A 14389-nucleotide genomic window follows, 5' to 3' on the forward strand; every position below is an offset into this window, starting at 1 on the left:
GTTGTTAGCTCTGGTATGGCTTGTTTGTCATGATTAGAGTAAATGCTAAAAATGGGGATTGCAGGGTCATAAGGGAGCTCTGTGTGGAGTCTTTTGAGGAACCTCCACACTACTTTCCAAAGTGGTTGAACAAGTTTACGCTCTCACCAACAATGCAGTAGGGTTCCCTTCTGTCCACATCTTTAATGTTGAATATTGAAGAGTGGTAGAGCTCTTGTCAAGCATGGGTTTAATACTCAGAATAGTAAGCAAAAAAAAAAAGCAAACCGAACAATGGCAAAAAGAACACAATCAACCAAGTGAAGCAATAGATTCTGTAAAGACATAAAATATTTTGATATACATTTAATAAACTAATTGGTATTAACTGATTAGGAAATTGATTATTTGTACTAAATTAAGTGTGCTTACTAAATATTTATGACACTGAATTTCGATTCTAATATATTCTCTAGTTTAAATTACAGATAAAATCATAATTTCCTTTCTAATACATCCTCTAGTTTACATTACAAATAAAATCATAATATCTTCCTAATACATTGTCTAGCTTAAATTACAGACAAAATCATGACCAATCCCCAAATAGCCAAACTGGTTGAAGAAATATTGATGCCCAGAGCGGGGATGCTGGAATCTTGTGGAGCAGTGTACCTAATTGCTAGTTTAACTTCTGAGATGAGATGAGAATCATTGTTGCCTTTAATTACAATAAAGATCTTGGTGCCATTCTCTACTCTAAAACATTCTGCTCTAAATCCAAATGTTTCTTCAGAGCCAGCCTCCTTAGATGTCAGATCAGCAGCACGGTCAAAATCATGTTGGAGCTCCTGGGAAGACTTACTTCTTCTTATGGTGTAGTTGGCAGCTGGAACACAGACAGACAGGATGGCTCACTGCAGGCACGTTGCCTGGTGGGCACCGATCAGATGCTCACTATAGTTTAGAAAATGCCAGATACAGCATTTTTTTGGTTACACCATTGTTCTTAGTTTAACAAGTACACCAGGTTTTTTAAATGTATTATACGATCACAGAAAATTTTCATTCACTGTCATGAAGCATTGAGCCTCCCTCCCTGCCAGAATTTAGTTTATGCAGACAGATATACAGAGCTGAATGAGCTTTTTGATTTGGAACAGGGAGCACAGGAATGCTCAAGTGTGCTTTCTTATGAAGCTGAAAGAAAGTAATATGAGAGGGGAAGAAGTGAGATGATCAAGGAACAGAGGAGTGGGAGGAGACCCAAAAGCTGGAGTTTGTACTAAGCTCAGGACCTAGGGCAGACCTTGACTGGTGATCTCCATTACTGGTTTTCTAAGTAATAGAACGTTTTACCTCAACTTTCTCATCTGAAGCTTATCAAACCTGGAAAACATAGATTTAGTCATTCAGCTCTATCAAATTTTTATTGAGTATCTCCTACTCCACTGGTGAGAATTATAAACAATGATACATGAAGTGGTTAGCACAATTAAATACATTAAGAATGAATGTTTGAAATGTTATCTACAACTATGAATAGTTAAGAAAGGAAGAAGGATGTCTACATAAATGCTTCATCCTGACTGCTTTTAAAATTCTAACAGTGATGTTCTAGGTGGTACCAGTGGCTCATGCTTATAATCCTAGCTATCCATAAGGCTAAGAGCTGAGCATGTTGGTTTGAAGCTCAGGCAGGAAAGTCTATGAGACTTATCTCTCACTAACTAGCAGAAGCTAGAAGTTGAGCCGTGACTCTAGGGATAGGGTACAAGCCTTGAACAAAGAAGCTCAGACACAGTGCTGAGTTTCTGGATTCAAGGCCCGAGGCTGGCATCCACATTTAAAAAATATATCCTGTAGGTATGGATTGCTTCCATATGTAAAATATATCCTGTAGGTATGGTTGCTTCCATATGTAATCCCAGATACTTGGGAAGGGAAGATCAGAAGACCAGCTGGGGCATAAAGACTCCCATCTTAACAAACATGGTAGAACATACCTGCAATCCATACTAGGCAAAAGGTACAGGTAGCAGAATTGCAGTCTTCTGCCAGTCCAAGCAAGAAGTTTAAGACTGTCTAAAAATTAACCAAATCCAAAAGAGCAGACTCAAGTGGTAGAGTGCTTGCCTTGCATGCTTAAGACAATCCCTATCCCTAACATAACAGAAATGAAAACTCAACAAAAAAGCTTTTCATGTTTACAATTTGATGTTAGAACATCGGGTGCCCTTCTTTAAGATGAAGACTTTATTTGTTATGTTTTGTGGAAGGATGACAGTATTTTAAGAATGAGGTAAGTAACTTTTGCCTTTTATTTTTTTTGGTGCGGTTCCTATGGCTTGAACTCTGAACCTGAGCTTCTTTTTGCTGAAGGTACTACCACTTGAGCCACAGCACCACCTCTAGCTTTTATGAGTTTTATGAGCTTTTATGAATGTCTTAGGGACATTCCTGACTGTGCTGACTTCGGACCAGTCACTATCCTAGATCTCTGCCTCTTGAGTAGCTAGGATGATAGCAGGCATCCATCAGCACCTGGCCTGGCTAAGTTAAGATTAACATGTCGTTTCTCTATACAAAGCCTTGTTGGCATACTCTACCATTCTGCACATAACCTTGTGTTCCACTGAGGTAAGTCTTCTCCCTTTCCATCCTTCACCCTTTCCCCTCCCTTTCCTTCCTCCGCTGTTTAACTCAAATATTATGAAGGTTTTCTTCTTTAATTTTAATGTTTGACAGGCCTTGGCTTTGAGTTGTTGGTCTTGCACGTGCTAGGCAAGCCCTCTACCACTTGAGACACACTTCCAGCTTGTGTTTGCTGTTAGCTTCATGTTTAGACAGGACCTCACTTTTGCCTTGCACCAGTCTTGGAGCATCACCACAATCCTCCTGCCTTTGCTTCCTGAACAGCTGAGGTGGCAGGCTCACCTCCCCCATGTGTAGCTCCTTTGGTGTGTTATGATGGGGAATTTTAACTTTTTCTCTGAGCTGTAGTCTTTGTGGAGTCTTCCTACTTCTTCATTAGCTGGAATTATAGGACAGAGCCACCATGACAAGCTACTTTTTCTTTCTTGACCTTGATGATGTCATTGGATTTCAACTCCTTCAATGGCTTCTTTTTCTCTATCTCTATATGGATTTTTTTTTGTCAGTTGTGGGGACTCAACTCTGCTCCTGGGCACTGTCCTTGATCTCCTAAGCTCAAGGCTAGCACTTTGCCACTTGAGCCACAGCGCCACTTCCAGTTTTTTCTGCTTATGTGGTACTGAGGAATTGAACCCAGGGCTTCATGCATGCACTCTACACTGAACCACCTTCCCAGTCCTCTATATGGAAATCTTATTCTTCAAGGCCCAGACAAGACCTCTTTCTCATGAAGTCTTGTTCAAGTAATGCATCAGCCATGATATTTTCTTCCATGAACTTCTACTGTATGGAATGGTGTTTTCCAAATTTTTCTGGCTTAAATTTTCATTCTGATGAGATTCTATTGCTCTTGAGAATAGACTTTTTATACTACCATCTAGAGTTCATGATATTGTACTGGGTTTATATTTGTTTTCTTTAGCTACTAGTTGGCTAATGATATACTTGTTAAATTGATACCCCAAATCATACAAGTAGAGAAGTTTAAAATATTGGAATCTTATATAATTATTTTGGTAATTCTAAAGCTGTATTTCTCTTCTTGGTATAATAGGGGATTAAACTCAAGTCTCCTGATTGCTTTTTTTTCTGGTTAACTGGATATGGAACCTCACGGACTTCTGCCCAAAATGTGATTTTCCACGACTCAGCTTCCTAAGCTGCTACAGTTACAAGGATGAGGCACTGGCATCTAGGTAAATCTGCATATTTACCAGGTATGGAAAAGAGGCATGGAAACTATGACTGGGAAAATATAAGTGCTTCACTCAAGATTATGGAAATGCTCATTTCCTCTTTGAGATATCTTTCTTTATTTTTTATTTATTTATTTATTTTGCTGGCCCTTGGGCCTTGAATTTCAAGCCTGGACACTGAGCTTGTTTGCTCAAGGCTAGCACTCTACCACTTGAGGCCACAGCTCTACCTCTTACTTTTGTTCTTTTGGGCAGTCAATTGGAGATAAAAGCCTCATGGACATTCCTGCATGGGCTAGTTTTGAATGATGATTCTCAGATCTCCGCTTTCTGAGTAGCGAGGCTTGCAGGTGTGATCCACCAGTGCCCTGTTCTTATGGTATTTTATGATGTTTAAGGGTAATGCTTGCCAGCCACAATTATCCTTCCTGCCCTTCAGAAGAAAGTACAGGGTGATAATCCCCCAGTTCCTACAAGTAGCACATCACTCCTTTTACTTTCTGTAATCAGCACAAAGGACATTTCATAAGAGACCAGTCTTCTACTGAAGGCTGCATCTTTACCAAATTAATTTAGAGCTAAATATTTGATTTTCTTTTAAGTGTTTTAGTGCTGTTTAAGTGGCAATACTAATATTTGATTTGATTCTGCTATCTACTGAAAAGTCATGAGAAAATGATGTATTTCCAAAGTGGTCATAGTGATTGTTTTCAATATTGAACCAAAAGTATGGGTGGATGTTCTATACTTCTTTTGGCTTATAAAAGCCTCTTTTTTATTTTAAATAAAAGCAAACATGCCAAGATAAATAAAACAAGTTTGCCCAAACAAATATAGCTCTGTGTGTGTGTGTGTGAGTGTGTGTGTGTGTGTCATGGGGCTTGAACTCTCGGCATGAGCACTGTCCTTCAGCTCTTCATATCAAGGCTAGTGCTTTACCACCTGAGCTACAGCGCCACTCTGGTCTTCTGGTGGTTTATTGGAGATAGGAATTTCACAGACTTTCTTCCCCGGGCTATTTTGAACTGCGATCCTCAGATCTCAGCCTCCTGAGTAGCTAGGATGACAGGCATTAGCCACCAGTGCCTGGCTACAAATATGGCTTTGAAAATTCTATTTAGTAAGTAAGATGCCATTAGCATTCCATGTTTTGCTACTGTGAAATGACTTATCTGGTCATGTGTCTTTTATGTTCATTGACTTACTAGGGCTAGTTTCTAGGAATCTCATGCAGTTTGAAACTCAATGATTAATGAATAAAATTATAAAAGTACAGAATGCTTAGAAAAATGATTTTCCTTGCCAGGGTCAGAAAGCAGTTATTCAGGCCTTCCCAATTAAGTTTAGGATGGTTCAAACTCAGAAAAGCAGTTTGGTACAAAAGAACATGGCAAGAATGGGTTAGAATTCTGAGTTATAGATATAACTTGGCCTAATTTCTATCTCTTAGTCCATCAGGTTTCACATCTGAAATCAAATGAATAATGACCCAGGTAGACACCCACAAATACTATTTATAAATGAGATATTAGAAAATGAAAGCTAATGGACATTCTTTCAGAAAATGAAAAAGCTTAATGCCAAGCCTACCTTTGCCTTAATCAAGGGTACTGCCAGGGCCAGTCCATGAAAGGTGAACATGACCTCCTTTAACCTCAGCCTCCAAGCCTGTGATTTTACTGGGCGGGAACAAGGGAGTATTGTCACCAGCAGGAGGAGCTCCTGATACAGTGAATGACCCTCCTGAAGTTAGTCTGCTGACATCTTCCAGTTGAGCTTCTGCCAAGTCTTCTTTAACTTCAGGTCTGGGTGGGTTCAGTCCAATTGCACCTACCCAAAATAGTAATTTTGTAACTTTTCATACTGTCATATGGATACTTCATCTTGTAAAGGGGTAAGTTAAAACTTAATGGCAGACACAGAAAAGTGACTAATTTTAGTGAAAACAACCCTCTTGTTTTAATACAACTTTGAAATGAATGAGGAAATGTTATGGTATGATAAAACCATCTTTGATCTTTATTAACTGCTTGACTAGAAATTCTTTGAGGGCAAAGATCCTTTTGAACTCAGGGTCCTATTCTTACTGACTAGGCACTCTATCACTTAAGCTATGCATCAGAGCTTCTGGCTTTCTTATGTTCTTTTCTGGATATGGTATCAAGGTTTCTACCCAGGCAAGCCTGGGCCTGCAAACTTCCTATTGAGGCTCCCACAGATGCCCATCATGCCCTTCGTTTTGTTGTGCCAGAGGTCTCAGGAATTTTTTGCCCCAGTTTGCCTGGAATTGCAATCCTGCCAATCTCCTCTTCCAGAGTAGCTGGTATGACTAGTGTGAGACATGAGCCTGGTACAAGGATTATCTTTCATTCATCTTTGTAGCAAGCATCTTCTATAGTGCTGGCCTCATACCAGATGCTCAGTCCAAAATTTTTCATTGTAATTGAAATGAACCAGGGTAGATGTTAACAAAACATGTGACATCTACAAATTCCATGCAATACCTATCAAAATTCCAACCTCATTCTTCAAGGAAATAGAAGAGGCAATCCAAAAATTCATATGGAACAATAAAAGACCTCCAATAGCAAAATCACTCCTCGCCAGAAAGGACACTGCTAGAGGAATATCAATACCAAATTTCAAACTCTACTATAAAGCCATAGTAATCAAAATAGCTTGGTACTGGCATAAGAACAGACCTCAGGACCAGTGGAATAGATTTGAAAACCCATAAATGAACCTACAGACCTATAGCCATCTAATCTTCAATAAGGGAGCTAAAAAAATAGAATGGAAGAAAGACAGCCTCTTCAGTAAATGGTGCTGGCAAAATTGGTTAACTACTAGTAGAAAACTAAAGCTAGATCCTTATATATCACCCTGTACCAGAATCAACTCCAAATGGATTAAAGACCTTGAACTCAAAGCAAACACTCTGAAAACATTACAGGATGGAATAGGAGAAACCCTAGGTCTCCTTGGAGCAGGCCGAAATTTTCTGAATAGAGACCCGGAAACACAACAAATCACAGAAAGGTTGGACAAATGGGATTGCATGAAGCTGCAGAGCTTCTGCATGGCAAAGAACATAGCTAGCAAGATCAATAGAAAGCCCATGGATTGGGAGAAGATCTTCACTAGCCATACAACAGACCAGGGTCTCATATCTAAAATATACTTGGAACTCAAAAAATTAAATCCCCCAACAACAAATCCTCAAAGAAACAACTGCCCAATAAATAAGTGGGCTAAAGACTTAAATAGAAACTTCTCTGAAGAAGAAAGAAGGATGGCCAATAGACACATGAAGAAATGCTCAACCTCCCTAGCCATAAAAGAAATGCAAATCAAAACAACATTGAGATACCACCTCACCCCATTTAGAATGGCAAAAATCAAGAACTCTAACAACAACAGATACTGGAGGGGATGTGGACAGAAGGGAACCTTACTTCATTGTTGGTGGGAGTGTAAACTTGTTCAACCACTTTGGAAAGCAGTATGGAGGTTCCTCAAAAGACTCCACATAGAGCTCCCCTATGACCCAGCAATGCCACTTTTGGGCATTTACCCAAATGTTTACAAACAAGACCACACTAAAGCTACCAGCACAACTTTGTTTATTGCAGCATTATTTACCATAGCTAAGATATGGAACCAACCCAGATGCCCCTCAGTAGATGAATGGATCAAGAAAATGTGGTATATATACACAATGGAATTCTATGCCTCCATCAGAAAGAATGACATTGCCCCATTTATTAGGAAATGGAAAGGCTTGGAAAAAATTATATTAAGTGAAGTAAACCAAGCCCAAAGAAACATAAGTCTCATGGTTTCCCTTATTTGTAATATCTAGTATATGTCTGAGTAAAGCAGAAAAGGTCAGATAATGTGATGTTAGGAAAATGAACCCTTAGGTATGTATTTAAATGTTATTTTCTTTCATGCATTTGTTTCTAACTCATTTATAAGATTATTTCTTTGTTGCTTTGTATGTCCCTTCCCCACAGTATAATCCATGCTTTCACTATATTTGATGCCGGTATAATTTGTGGAGGAGAAGGGGAAAAACAAGTCGTTTAAGGATACAGGTAGACCCGTTGCAACAATGAGAAGTACAAGTTGTCATGTTGAAAACAAACTTTACAACTTTGTTGGGGGTGGGAGGATTGCGTGCGGGTTGGGGGGGAGGCTGGGAAGGGATGTGAAGGGTAAACAAAGGAGGAGGCTGCAATGCTTGATAAGAAATGTACTCATTATCTTGCCCATGTAATTGTAACCCCTCTGTACAGTATGTTCACAAAAAATAAAATTAAATTAAATTTAAAAAAACATGTGACAACCTATTTTATATTCATACTATAGAATGAATATTATTTGGAAACATAGAAGTTGAATACATAATTGTATACTTGACTCTTCTATAGTATAAAAAATTTTCCATGTTTGCCACATGCAATGTACAAAAACATGTGACTCATTTCAATTTTATTGCTACTTACCATTTACAACATAGCCAGGTATGTACAGAGACTTGTTCTTTCTTCTTAAACTACGTCTAGCTGTGTGATTTCTTGCCTGGACAAGAACTTTTAAATCCTATCTACCACTTCCACTGTATTCCTTAAAATATTTGGAGTAGATACCATCATTTTTGACACCTTTAGGTTCAAATGTAATAGTTATCCAGTAAATACAAATGGCGACTGTTTCTCTCCTGGAAGAGTAATGATATCAGCAGTTTGGGAGATAGCACAGCACATATGAACACTAGAATTAGACTCCATTCCAACCTTGGCTTAGCCACATGCTAATCTTTTGATATTGAAAACAGTCTAACTGTGATTTTATGTATTCAACTGATATTAGCTGCTATTATTTTATAAAAGAAACTTATCAAAAAGAAAATATGTCTAGTTGGGGAAATTATAGTTGAAATACTAACACTTAGAATACTGGAGCAGGATTGTATTCATCTATTCCATGAGAAAAATAAAATTTTTCTAGCGGTTGAAAGATAGAAGTGTTTTATTGTACTTTGTCAGACTCAGTAAAACAGTTATAAACATTATAACTTTGAAATATATAGTACAAGCACATATATCTTATGACTTCATCATAGGATACTCTAGGAGATGTTTTAAGTGCAATGTAATTTGAAGCAGATGCCAGTTACCTGCACCATTGTCCAAGAGTCCAACTGCAATCTCTACAATGATTACTGTTATATCGACCTCAATATTGAACGTACATATAACCTCTTCCCAGACTCTGGCATGAAAAATTCCTAGATTTATGTGTTGTGCTGTATTTTGACTCCTGTAAGCAGCTGCCATTGTTGGAAGTATGGAAGGATTTCTTGCTCCAGTGGTCATTGTGACTGATAGTAATTGAGGTTGGGCTTCATTATTCAAAAGTCTATAAGTCCAAGTACCTGTCTGGAAAAAAAAAAGAAAAAACAAAACCTCCTTCAAAGCCTTGTTAATATTGCTCTTTCCACTAATCCTAGCTCCTGGGGAGACTGAGACTTGAGGATTGCAGTTTGAAGCCAGCCAGGGCAGGAAAATCTGTAATAAATATTAATTTCTGATTAAATCAGAAAGAAAGGGAGGATTGATACCATGGATCAAGTAGAACAGTGCCAGTCTTGGGCAAAAAGGAGCTCAGGGGCAGCGCCTAAGAATGAGGAACAAAACAAACAAACTCTCTCTCTCCTTGGGATATAAACTGATTTAAAAATACAAAGAGCTTATATATATATATATATATATATACATTACAAATATATGTATATGCATATATATGCAAGTATACATACATGTGTATATATATGTATTGTTGTATGCATATAGTTTGTATGTATATATATATATATGAGTGTGTGTAATTTTGAGGATGGAAATTGTTTTCATCTATACTAGATAATTGTCTTTTTCCAAACTACACTCTCAGCTCTAATAGTGAATTGAAAGCTGATTTTACAAACTAGTAAATAACATGAATGTGAATTATTACATATTCCATTCATTTTTATGGCAGATGACCTGTTTTAATTTTAATATTGACAATATACAAGACAAAATCATATTTATATAGTAGTAATTAATAAAAACAAAGTGAAAATGAAAGAATAGAATTACCTCTGCAATGCCCGGTATTCGAAGATGGGAAATTCGACTATTTCGCTTATGTTCTTTGAAATCTGAGGTATCATATTCTTTTCCTTTGGGATCCTGGAGAATAATTAGTGGTTTTTGCATTGTCCAGATAACAACAAACAATTTGTCATTTCCAGTGGTGCTGTCCACAGACACTGTGCCATTGGCCCATGTCTTCCCTGTGACATTCAAGGCTTTGCTTTCCAACTGTTACACCAGTAAAAGGAAACACGTAAAACCAATTTGTTATTTATTTTGACAATGTGTGGGCTTGAACTGAAGGACACAAACTTGTTAGGCAGGTGCTCTGACCCTGAATTACACTTCCAGTATATGTTTGTTTGTTTTTGCTTGTTGGTATTGGGGGCTTGAACTCTGGGCCTGGGTGCTGTCCCTGAGCTCTTCTCAAGGCTGATGCTCTACCACTTTGAGACACAGTGCCACTTGTGGTTTTCTGGTGGTTAATTGTTGATAAGACTCTCATGGAGCCGGGCGTCGGTGATTCACGCCTGTAATACTAGCTACTCAGGAGGCTGAGATCTGAGGATGGTGTTTCAAAGATAGCCCACGCAGGAAAGACCATGAGACTCTTAGCTCCAATAAACCACTAGAAAACCAGAAGTGGCACGGTAGCTCAAGTGGTAGAGTGCTCGCCTTGAGCTGAAGAAGTGAGGGACAGCACCCAGTCCCAGAGATCAAGCCCCACAACTGACAAAAAAAAAAAAAAGAGTCTCATGTAATTTCCTGGTCTAGCTTGCTTTGGACTCTGCTCCTCATACCTCAGCCTCCTGAAGATGACAGGCATAATACATATGTCTAATTGGTTTCAGTTCCAAGTTTGGCACTTACTATATGACTGCACAAACCATTGTTTCTTTCATTTCTAGGATAAGAGTAAAAATCCTTGCTCTTGACTATATGCTAAAATTAAAATAGTTTTTATTGTACTGACAAACTCTGGGGCTTAAACGTAGATTATTATTTAAAGTCCCTGAAATAGCTTTCTTTCTATTAGCTTACCTAGTGGAAAAAATATTATGAGTTTGGCCTTTTAATTATTCAATAAAGGAATGATTACTAATCCTAATGCATAATTAAATCATAAAATGAAACAGATTGAATGCTGGCAGTTTGGATTAGTTTTACACAAATCATGAATACTGTCCAAAGGACTTTGGGAAGTTGTAATGGTCTGAGTATTAATGTGTGGAAATAGTTCTCAAAATAAAAATACATGAGTAATAAAAGTTTTCTCTTACCTGAATGTTCTGAATGAGTTTTTCATCTTCTGTTACATAGGGGTTAATTGAAATGACAATGCCTTCATATGCATTGGCAGGTAACTTTACCATTTGCGCTTTTCACCTCTGACAAGAGATGCAGAGCTAGGCATAGAATGCCCCTCAGACTGAACATCATTTCTGCCCAGGCTACCATTATATAGAAATGCAAGGAGGGTATTTATATATCTGCCTATTAGTTTAGGAATTTGAATCAAGACCAAACTATTTGCATAAATTTGATATGGTAAAATACACTAAAATGTTTAGGTGAACTTCCTTATTCATTCTAAAGATGTAGTTATGAAGTAGCAGTAGGGATTATGCTAAACATCCTTAGCGTACTCTGTGTGGATAGTCAAGCTCATAGTAGTGAGTGAGTTATCCTTCTTACTATGAAATGTGATGTCAGGATCTCCTTACAGAAAAGCTCTTCAGGGAGAGGTAGTGAATTAAGGGCTTGATTTTTTATTTATTTTTATTTTTATTTTATTGTGAAAGTGATGTATAGAGGGGTTACAGCTGAGGTTCAGTGGGAAAAGTTTTAGCTTCTGTGATTAGTACTTGTTTTTTTCTGCTTTCAAATAACATTGAATGCTTAAGTTTATTCATAACTTTGGAACTTAATATGCTTCAGATTAGTTTTCTTTCATTCTTTTAATTTTGTTTTGATTGAACACAAATGGTCCTTAGCTTGAACTTGTTGTACAATGGCATTGTGACCTGGCTCTAAAGTTAGAAAAATACAAACCCTACTCTTTCTTGCTTTGGTCACTTAATTTTCATGGGATTTTTTTTTGGTAAGAGTTATGTAGTTCATTTTTTAGGCTTTTTCTGTAGTTGTGAATTAGAATAATTTGTACTTACAGAAGCTCTAAATCTATGGGTCAGATCTACAAGGTCTAAATATTATACTTTAGTGGTAAGCAATTTATGTATACAATTAATACAAGCTTGTTATTCACTTTGATAATTAAAATTTCTGTTTTATTTCTTTTATTTTGTCATCATGTAAAACAAACTCCCAATGTTTTATTGTAAGGCCCGTGTATGCCTAAGACTAGAGGTAGAACTGTGTGGCACACTGAAACCATAGGCTTTTTGGAATGCTCTTCCATTTTTTCTTGCTGTGCCCTTGCAGCTCCAGCCTAAGAGCAGCCTCATCTGTAAAAATGTACTAAACCATCCACATGAAAAGTACTATATATTTCCTTTGAACTTGTTTGTGCCCAACATCTGCATTGCTCTTGTAATTTACTATATTATTACTAGTACTTGGGGCATTGAACTCAGAGCCTTGTGCTGCTAGGTAAACTACTACTTGAATCATATTCCCAGTCCTTTTTGCTTTAGCTAACTTTCAAGAGGGTCTTAGAATTTCATTCCAGCCAGGCTTGGACTGCAGTCCTGTGTCGCTATCATTATGGGTGTGAGCCCCCACATCCAGTCTTGCTTTTGTTATTATTGATAATGCATAGTAGTTTGTTTCCATTCTTGGAGGGAGAATTTTTTTTCTGAGTTTAATCTTTCTTAATCTTAGATTCTTTAACTATAAAATGAAATAAAAACTAGAAGGACTGTTGGGCAGATTAAATACAAGAAGATGGGGAAATTAATTGTAAATACTGGTGCATATTAGACTCACAATGAATGCTTACTGAGATTGGAGAAAATTCAAACTGTGTAATTCCTTAGAAAGTCTAACTCACAGTTCAAGCAGGAAACCTGTATTTGAAAGGGGTAAGATGGGCTCAATGGAAGGCTGGGTAGATGAATGAAGAGAGGATGGGGGAGAATACAGTCACAAGTGTCAAAACAAATCCTCCAAACTTGTGCAAAGTGAGGGAAGGTGGCCTGTTGAGAGGGAAGGGTGAGAACATTGAAAGGAGGCTGACACTGATCAATATGCATTGTGTTCATAAACTGCTTTGCTGAATGGAAACTCCTTTGTGCAATTATTAAAAGATAATGAAAATGCATATTAAAATAGATGTTCAGTGCTTTTCCCTTGTTTCTTTATATGAAAAAATATGAATGCATTTAGGTGCCCTATCCAATGCTCTACTCTTGAGCAAGTACAGGATGATTAAATATAACATTACTCATGGAGAAATTTAAATCACTTCTGTAGATTAGAGTTGTTGAAAAAAAGGAGAAAAACCCAACAACACAAGATAGGGCAAGAACAATTCGATAGGAAAGTTACAATCCCTTCACTAGAGTGCCAAAATTGGGTAATAATTTATGGTGAAGGAATTCAGGAAGGCTTTGGGAGAAAGCCATTATTTAGAAGACTGAGGAATGGAGAGCTTATACTTTCCAAAAAGGAAAGCTTTGGTATTGAAACTCAGGACATTCTGACTGGGGTAAGGTGGAATCTCAGTGTGGTTTTGATTTGCATTTCTTTTATGGCCATGGATGTTGCTTATCTAATTTGTGGAATGGAAAGGGAATCATAGAAACAGCAGGACAAAGGAAGAATTAATGCAACAATGTAGTCACTAGGCACTATGTTGGAGATGAACTTTACAACTGGGAGGGTGGGATGGGAATGAGAAGTTATAAGTGAGGGTGGAAGTAAGTAAGGGAGGAGCAGCAGTGTTTTAAAAAATGTACTCATTACCTTCCTTATGTAACTGTAACCCCCTGTTCATCACCTGTACAATAAATTCAAATTTAAATTTAAATTCAGAAAAACCCAGAGAACATTCCGTTTCAGAGCTTACATTTTTTAAAGCATACTCTATATCCACCCTTTCCCTTTTTTCTTCTTAGCAATGCCAGGAATCAATCCCAGAGCCTTATGCATGCTAGATAAGTACTTTCCCTGAGCCATACCCCAGTCCTCAGGCTGTTTTCAAACATATGCCAACATAGTACTTTTGAAAAGTATGATCTGAGAGTATTGGCTTGAAAAATATTTGGAAATTAAACAGTAGTCATCAATAGAAGAGTCTAGAGAGAGTAAATTGTTGAGATTTAGGATGGAACACATGGCTTTGCACTTACTAAAGAAGTGATTTAACACTTGAGCCAGGCTTCTAGACTATTACCATTAATTTTGTATCAAACAAAAGAATCTCTATCTTGTTTCAAGATAAGTCATTTAAAATTT

The 14389-nt window shown here is 37.5% G+C and overlaps 1 pseudogene; it reads right to left on the reverse strand.

Annotated features, from left to right (window-relative positions):
- Positions 1–551: 551 nt before the first annotated feature.
- Positions 552–9211, reverse strand: LOC138817097 (calcium-activated chloride channel regulator 1-like; annotated as a pseudogene).
- Positions 9212–14389: the final 5178 nt, after the last annotated feature.

Source organism: Dipodomys merriami, unplaced genomic scaffold (assembly GCF_024711535.1).
Source record: "Dipodomys merriami isolate MVZ:Mamm:240054 unplaced genomic scaffold, mDipMer1.0.p SCAF_7, whole genome shotgun sequence".
In the NCBI taxonomy this organism is placed as follows: Eukaryota; Metazoa; Chordata; class Mammalia; order Rodentia; family Heteromyidae; genus Dipodomys; species Dipodomys merriami.